Below are 8,955 nucleotides of genomic sequence, written 5' to 3'. Positions count from 1 at the left end.
TGTTGACCCTTGGAGATCACTAAGGAAACTTCTCTAACTTCTTCAATAATGTTTTTCTTGAAATTTCTATAGCATTTGTGAATCAGATTCCCAAGGATGTGTCTTTTAAAGAACAGTTGTCTTTACTGAGCAGTGGACTCATTGCATCCTGGACCTATGTAGTCCTTGGTCCTGTCTGGATCAGGACTGTGAAAGGAGTCAGCATACAAAGCTGGCCCAAGTTCAGTGCCAGAGAAACAGAGAATGAGGTTGAGAGAGAGAGAGAGAGAGAGGAATGGGAAGAGACACAAACTGAACAGATCACAGAGAAAAAACATATGAAATGGAAACATCTCTCCCATCTTGAGATATTATATCCAGCAGGGGCATCCAACAGGCCCAGAAGTAACCTTTGGATTTTAGTTTAAAAGTCTTACCACAAATGTGAATTGAAATGACGTTGGATTTTCTTTGAATCAATAGTGGAATAATTTTTTATTTCCCTATAATCCATCTAGACCCCAGAGTCTTTCCAAGGCAAAGAGAATCACAAAGTCATGCAACTCTTATGTTTCATAGAGCATCAATTTTCCAGAATTTATATTAGGCTATTAAAAAGCCTCTACATTATTTTCTTTTCCCCTTCTTTTCCATTTTCCTTTCTGTCACCAACTGCAACTCCCCTCAGGTGGAGAGGCAAAGACTCAAAGAAGTAACAGGCTATATTCTCTGGAACACTTTTCCACAGATCTGACCACTGGACATTTGAATCAAGATCTCCAAGCCAGACTCAACCAAGATGATCTACTTCACCCAGGTCCTTCAAGAAAAGTAAACAGCATTCACTGTGGTGAGATGTCTGGTCTTAATTACACATCACAAATTATTTGCTTATTGAAGTGACAACCACACGTCTGGAACTGTGCTTGACACTAGAGATAAAAAATATGAACAAGTTGAAAATAGGATAAAATTGGTATTTTCAAGGAGTTCACAAATGTGGTAATGGTGACAGGAAAGCAAAATGATAAGTTATCATGCAACGATGCTCTAAGTTCCAAAATGTTACAAAACCACATAGCTGGGGTGAAGGGCAGGAGGTGGAGATTGTGTATGCATGTTGTGAGTGGGGGGCGGAGGCGGTTAGGGATGGTTTGGTGGTTTGAGAGGATGAATATAACTAGGCATTTTCCAGGTGGTAAGAGTTATAAAGAATTTCAGGTAGAAGACAGAATGTGTGCAAATGTGGCTTAAGTTTGGCTTGAGTATCTGACAAAGGAAGAAGATTAGGATATGAGAAATGTGGGGGTCATATCACGAGGGACCTGCTACTGAGTGTAAGGAGTTCAGACGTACAGTAGCCACTGAAGGATTTAAACTGGAGAGTCAAATGTTCATATTTATATTTTATCACTCAGTCTGGAGAAAGGAATACATTTACTATCTACAAACATTGTCTTAAATGCACAACAGCGCTTTTGCCTGTCTCTATTTGGGTTCCAGCCCCTTGCAAGGCATGCCTACTCTATCTCTAATAAGACTTGAAGTTTTGATTTTCCTTTCCATCCTACTTTCCAGTCTAATTACACAAAACCCCACCCAGTATTTGCACTATTTAATAAAGACCTTCAAGTTAGGAAATGGGCAGCAATGAGGTGGAACACACCAGGTCAGTGGTTGGATCAGAGGTCAACATACAGTGTATGTTCATGTAGATTCAGTCTTTAAACACATTTGGGGGTCTATCTAGGGGTGGGGTGAAAAGTATCACAAATATTAGGGTGTCTTGATTGTTATACAAACTTAGAAGGCAAGTTGCTCATGGAAAGCAGCTAGACAAATCAGAGTTTGAAATTATAGATTAATTATAAAGGCTCGGATCGGGTATAAATGTTAAATTCAGGAGTGAAGAGTTTGGACATGAAAGACTTGAATGAAAAGGAAAGTTGGTTTCAGTATGAGGATCAAAACCAGGGATCAGGAGAGTGGGCAAGATGGTAAAGAAATAAGAAAAGAATAGACTATGGATCTACAGTATTTGGGTGTGAATTGGGATTGTGTCAGTGGGAACAGAGAGAGGTGGGAAGCAAGACTTAGGGAAGGATTATTGCACAGTAGAAAGAGTATAGAGATTGACAGTTTTAGGTTATAATTCAATCTCTGCCACTTTTTACCTGTAGGAATTTAGCCAATGATTTACCCTATTACCTGTGATGTAGGACCAATAATATCTGCTTTATTTGGTTGCTGTGAGAATTAAGTGATATAAAGTATGTAAATAACTTAGTATAAATTCTGATATAGGATAGGGATCCAGTAAGTGATGAATAGTCTTATTATTGGGCAGATTATACAGGCAAAGGCAGAGATGAGGAGTGAAGATGATGAAAGTCAACTAGGAAAACTGGGTGAGCATTCAGCAGAGAGAAAGTGTAGGACATGTGGCCTTCATTCATGTACCCAGAATGGTGGGTATATGCAGAGATGTAGGTCATGTCTGAGGCAATACTATCAACTTATTCTAAGTTTCAAGAATAAAATGTGAACCTTAAAAATCAAGACAGCTCAGGCTAATATTAAAGAATATGCAAATTAGACTTATCTTGTTTTCCATATGCAGTCACTGTGACAAGAAGAATTCTGTCAGATGTTGCACGACTCAGTGTTGGAAATGGGGAGAATTAGTAAAAAGTTATAGGAAAAAGTGTGAAGTATTAGGACTAATCGTATATAACCTCATCCTCCAGCCTTGCCTTGAGCCATTTCTTTACTCCATGCCACCAATTCCTTCTAATCAAAATGCAAATCACTCTATCATTGACACTTCATTTCTTTGCTCTGTGCCTTTGTATTTGCTATTTTCTCTCCTTTATATTTCTCTTTCCTTCCAAAACTGTACAATGCTTTATTTCCGTTCAGATGGCATCTCCTTGGAGAAGGCTTTCTGGGCTCCTCTGACAAAGAATTATTCTCTACGATGGCTTCCCAATACTCAGTATTCTATTGAGTATTAGAATCCTCAATATTCTATTGCAATGCTTATTACACTATGTTCTAATTCTCTGTTCCCTTCTCTCACCTTTACTAGATAGCTCAAATGTCTGTTTGTCTTGGTGTTTTGAGTGCCTGGAACTACCTGGCCCTTGGTAGGGATAAAAGTGTGGGGGCTGGGTCAGGGGAGGGGTCGTGTATTGGGAAACTATAACTAATATTTTTTAAATGGGAAAGACCTGGACATTACCAGAGAGGTAGTAGCAGTAGAAAGTAAACAAAGGCAAGGAAAGAGAGGGATAAATTGATGGAACAGTGTTCTGAAGCAGATACAAAAATATGACTGGTAAAGAAGGATTATTTTTAGGAACAGAGATAATTGATTGATAAGCTTTAAACGTTGTAGGAAATTATCCAGATAAGAAGAACCTGCCAGAACAATTCTTAAAACAATGATAAGATCAGGTCACTCAACTGCTCAAAACTTTCCAAAGTGACCCCAATCCTCCCAGAGTAAAAACCAAAATGATTACAACTGATTAAAAGGACCATGGTGATAAGCTCTTCATCATCTCCCCTAAACTTTACTTCTCTGACTTAATTTCTCTTTTCTACTCACTCTGCTCCAACCATACTAGACTCCTTGCTGTTCCTCACATTGTGCCTCAACTTAGGGTCTTTGAACTACCTTTGTCTGGAAAGCTCCTCCATCAGACAGACACAGTGACTAATGCCTTCACCTTCTTCACGACTCTGTTCAATGAGGCTTATCCAAACTATCCTACTTAAAATATGAAACTGCCACTGCTCTACACACTCCTGATTTTGCTTAACTTGTTCTATTTCCTTCATAGAACTTATCAGTTCCTACATTTATATTCTTATTGCATTCAGTCGAAGTCTTGAGAAGGTCTGTATTTATTTCCTGTATCCCTCCACTAGGACATAACTTCTTAAAATGAGGGCTTTGGGTCTGTTTTTGTCTGTTTTGTTCAGTGACCTATGGCAAGCATCTAGAATAGTGCCTTTTACATAGTAGGTGTTCCATGAATATTTGTGAAAAGAATGATTTTTCCTTTTTACCAGGAAGATTGTCCCTGAGCAAACATCTGTACCAATCTTCCTCTATTTTGTCTGTGGGACACTGCCACAGCATGGCTCAATGAGTAGTGCATAGATCTGCACCCGGGATCCGAACTTGTGAACCCCGGGCTGCTTAAGTGGAGCATGCAAACTTAACCACTATCCCACCAGGCCAGCCCCTGAAATGATTTTAATGTACAAAAAAGAGATGGTATTTCTGATAGATGAGTTTCCTGAGAAAATTCATGAGATGTAGAGCAGAAAGAGAAACCAGTTTTAGATAAGAAATACAGAAGGAATAAGCAGAGATGTCAGAAGGTGAGCATAATGATTTGGTAGTGGGAAGTTGACTACATATGCACCTGATAGCCTCATTTGTCTTTGTAAAATAAGAAGTAAAATTATCTGCTCAGAGCTGGAGGAGGGATTGGGGCAGCAGATTGGAAATCAGAGGCAAGAGTCTTTAGGAAAAGTGGAGAGTGAATTGGTTTAAAACATAGTGTAGGATAGCCAGCCATTGTTTTGACTGAGTTGAGCTCGATGAACACAAATTTGTGATGGTATCATCTGTTCTCATTTGTGAGTTTTCTCCAGCAAATTTTGAGCTCAGGGGCCGACTCGGTGGTGCAGCGGTTAAGTGTGCACGTTCCGCTTTGGCAGCCTAGGGTCTGCCAGTTGGGATCTCGGGTGCAGACATGGTAGCATTTGGCAAGCCATGCTCTGGTGGGCATCCCACATATAAAGTAGAGGAAGATGGGCACGGATGTTAGCTCAGGGCCAGTCTTCGTCAGCAAAAAGAAGAGTATTGGCAGATGCTAGCTCAGGGCTGAGCTTCCTCACAAAAAAAAAAAAAAAAAAAAAATTGAGCTTAGCTGCCCAGATGCAGGTAAGAAGAAAGCCCCATTGCTTTCTTTGAAGCCCACCTCTGAAGGCAGTGTTAGGACCTTCCTCCAAAGGGATACCTGAGTTTGCATCTTTCTTATGACTGTAACACATTGGATTGTATGGCTTGTTAACTTGTTTTATCTCCTTTTCAAGATTTTTAACAGAGAAATCTGACTTGTCCATTTTTATAATTTCAATATGCAGTATGGGGCTAGGCCCCCAATAAGTATTCAAAAGCTCCTTATCTTAACCATTAACAATGCTATAAATTGTCTGCATCCATGATTTGTTGAATTTTTTAGTATTAAAGCTTTCTTTTCACTCTTAAGGGAACTGAAATTTAGATAAGTTGAGGTTTGCTTCAGACTGTAAAGTTAACAAGAGAGAAATCATGGACTAGAATTCAGGTCTTCTAATTATTTGTCCTACAGCTCTGTAGTTTCTTTAATGCTTTAGTACTCTCTGAATATTGGGGCTTCTTTTGTCCATGTTGAGTTTCTTGTCATGTAACTCTTTTGTTTCCTATGATTCCTGAAGTAGCAGACACAACTGAGTGTGCATTCTCAAGTAAAAATTCCTTCACAACCTTGTTCTGTAATTGTTCAGATTTAGGCTAAGTTTAAGCCTAAGATTTAGGCTTCCACATTGCCTCAAAACTCTTGGGTAAAAATTACCTTCCTAAGAGAGTTGTTAAAATTAATTAAAGGATCATTCATTTCAGGGGAGAAAGCAGTCAAATTTGAGTTCTATTTCACTATGGTCATTTTTCCAATACATATAACCAACTACATTATTGTAGATCTGGGAATATTCGGCCACTAAGTACATATATACCAGAAATAATTATTAATTCTCTAGGAAATTCCAATCTTATTCTTATGTCCAGTTCCCTTAATTCCGCATTTCTTTTCCAGATCATCTCTATTGATCTCCTTGAAAAGCATCTTTTTAGAATAATTCTATTTATAGTCTCAAGCCAATTTTTATCTTTACTTTTCTTTTTCTTCTATCCCCATTTGTGAAGAAAGTGTTTTTAAATTTCACTTCTCTCTTCAGATTGTATCCTGGGAAGCCCAGAGCCCTTTTGAGTTGTTGAATCTTCTGACTCTCTGCTCTCAAGGCAGCTCCCTATGCAACTTGTCCTCAAGCCATGTCCATAGTAAGGAGGAGTTTCAGAATCAAGGAGGAGATAGAATTAATCAAGCAATGCTCATTCCTGCAGTGTAACAATTTTGAGCCAGTCTTTGAAGAGGATATTGATGAATCACACAAATTAATTTGGAATCAAATGTGAATTATTTTACATATATATATATATAACTACTGTATAAGTATGTATTATATATAATTATTATATATATACATTTACTATATGTGTATATCTATATATAGGGTTAAGTTTAATATATAAGTAATAGTTATAGACATATATCTGCGTATTGATGTATAAATACATCTATAACTATTATTAGTGTCATCAGAAGCCATCTAAAAAGTCAAAATGCATTTAATTATTCTGAGAAATCAGACATACTTCATTTAGTTTTTTAGGCCACGGCCCCCAAAATAGGCAGAGAATTGTTAACCATCTGTGCCAGGGTCTTCAAAAGACGTACATACAACACAGCTGAAGAGTAAGCCAGAGTCAGCAATTCTGGCCAGAAGGGATTTTTCCCATTGATATTCTGTTTATTTTCTCCAGATTTTGAACTTCCATGTCTTCCTTTCTGGATCATCCTTGGCACTTATTCCAATAACCCTAGTCTCCTGCCTTATAGCTGCCCCTGAAATCTGGGAATATACTGATGAGGAAAGTACTACCTGAAGACTTCTTTTTGACACAGATCTGAAGGCCAGAATCTGACCTCATGATTCTACTTTGAGATTCTTAGTTTTGTGTCTGTGGTGGATTCATTTTCAGATCCTGTTCTAATGCCTTATTTTCTGGAGAGGATCTTACGCCTGTCCTGACTCCCAAATCATACCCTAGGACCAGATTATGACATTAGGGTTAAGTTTAATGATAAAGTACCTGTAACCTAAGGGCCCCTTGCTACTGATGTGGATTTCACTCTTCAGTTGGTGCTATTATCATTAAATCCTTTGTCTTTGGTGTCCTTACCATGTGGAAGGAAAATATCTCCTATAGTAGTGAGCTCATCCTGGTGAGCTTCCCTACATCCCCTTGGCTGAAGGTTCCACTTTTCCTCCTTTTCCTCGTCACCTACCTGTTTGTGCTGTTGGAAAATTTGGTCATCACCCTCACTGTATGGGTCACTGGGTCCCTGCACAAGCCCATGTACTATTTTCTGGGCACCATATCCTTTCTGGAGACCTGGTATATATCTGTCACAGTCCCCAAGATGCTGGCTGGGTTCCTACTTCGTCTCAATACCACCTCTTTCCTGGGATACATGACCCAGTTCTATTTCTTCATCTCACTCACCTGTACTGAATGCGTGCTCTTGGCTGTCATGGCCTACGACCATTATGTGGCCATATATTGGCCTCTTCACTATCCAGTCATGATGACCACAGGATTTTGTGTTCAACTGACCATCAGTTCCTGGGTGAGTGGCTTCACCATCTCCATGACAAAAGTATACTTTATCTCCCAAGTTGCCTCCTGTGGCAATAATATCTTGAACCATTTTTTCTGTGATGTGTCCCCTATCCCTCAAACTGGCCTGCACGGACTTTTCCATGGCTGAGTTGGTGGACTTTGCACTAGCCATCATCATCCTTGTGTTTCCTCTCTCAGCCACTGCCCTCTCCTACGTCTTCATTGTCTCTACCATCCTCCACATTCCCTCAGCCACTGGGCAGTGGAAGGCCTTCTCTACCTGTGCCTCTCATCTTACCGTGGTGGTCGTCTCCTACACAGCTGTGATCTTCATGTATGTCTGACCTCGGGCCATTATTTCATTTAATTCTAACAAATTGATCTCAGTCATATGTGCAGTCTTTACTCCCATGCCCAACCCCATCATCTACTGCCTAAGGAACAAGGAGGTCAAAGATGCCATCAGAAAAACCATGGCAAGTGGCTGATCCCCGTTCTTGAGAGATTCTCTTTGATGAAAACATCTAGATATTCCTTCTCTTTTCATTTTTTGACTTAGCCTCAAAAAACACCTTTTTAGGTGAAAGTCTGCAATTGTAAACATACTGACATAGTACAATAATTTAGGGATAAGAGGCTGGATGTCAAAGAAAATCTTCTTTCCTGTCTGGCCTTCATTAAATGTTCCCTTTTATAAGGCAGTGAGTGAGATAATCAGAACTCTACAAGACATATGTTACTAAAAGAGTTATAGAATGATTTTATTTTTAGGAAGATATTAAGAAATAATCAGTTATTATCCAACTAGTTTTTAGAATTCTATTGGTGAGATTTTTCCATTTTGATTTGGTTTTGTTTTGTTTTAAAAGTCCTCTCTATCTTAGGAGGAGTACACAGAGGGGTTCTGCAATAGTCAATTTCATGACTATGGCCTGTTTATTGCTTCCAAGGGGATTAGGGGACTGGTTCCTTTTATAATCAGTTGACCTTGATGATATCTTATTTTAACTAATTTTTTAAACTTAGGGAAATGTAGAGACAGACTTTTTTGCAGGCTTCTTTTCTTAAAACTTGGAATGACAGAGAGAAAACAAGATTATATATATATATGTAAATTTTTCTACACACACATATATGATTATATATATTATATGTATAATGTATACGGATCTATATCTGTTATATGTATAATACAGAGAGAATGTAGAAATTCCAACGAAGAGAGCTAAAGCATGACATTATATACTATATATAATTATAATACAGTATATATAGTATAATATAGTATATAGTGTAATTATATACTATATATAATGTCATGCTTTAGTTCTCTTCCTTTGTTGGAACGTCTATATTTTTAATTTTTTGGATGTAATAGTCAGGGGCTAGACCCTAAAAAAAACTACTGGCAATTTGGTAAAGCCCACTCCTTTTCAGGTAAAGGAAGCACTGGC

At 38.4% G+C, this 8,955-nt stretch overlaps 1 pseudogene; it reads left to right on the top strand.

Annotated features, from left to right (window-relative positions):
- The first annotated feature begins 7,061 nt into the window (after window positions 1-7,061).
- On the top strand, window positions 7,062-8,016 carry LOC139084328 (olfactory receptor 6B9-like; annotated as a pseudogene).
- The last annotated feature ends 939 nt before the right edge of the window (window positions 8,017-8,955 follow it).

This window comes from Equus przewalskii, chromosome 6, assembly GCF_037783145.1.
Source record: "Equus przewalskii isolate Varuska chromosome 6, EquPr2, whole genome shotgun sequence".
Classification (NCBI taxonomy): Eukaryota; Metazoa; Chordata; class Mammalia; order Perissodactyla; family Equidae; genus Equus; species Equus przewalskii.
Note: the sequence above shows the minus strand (reverse complement) of the source record. Positions and strands in the feature narration are given on the sequence as shown.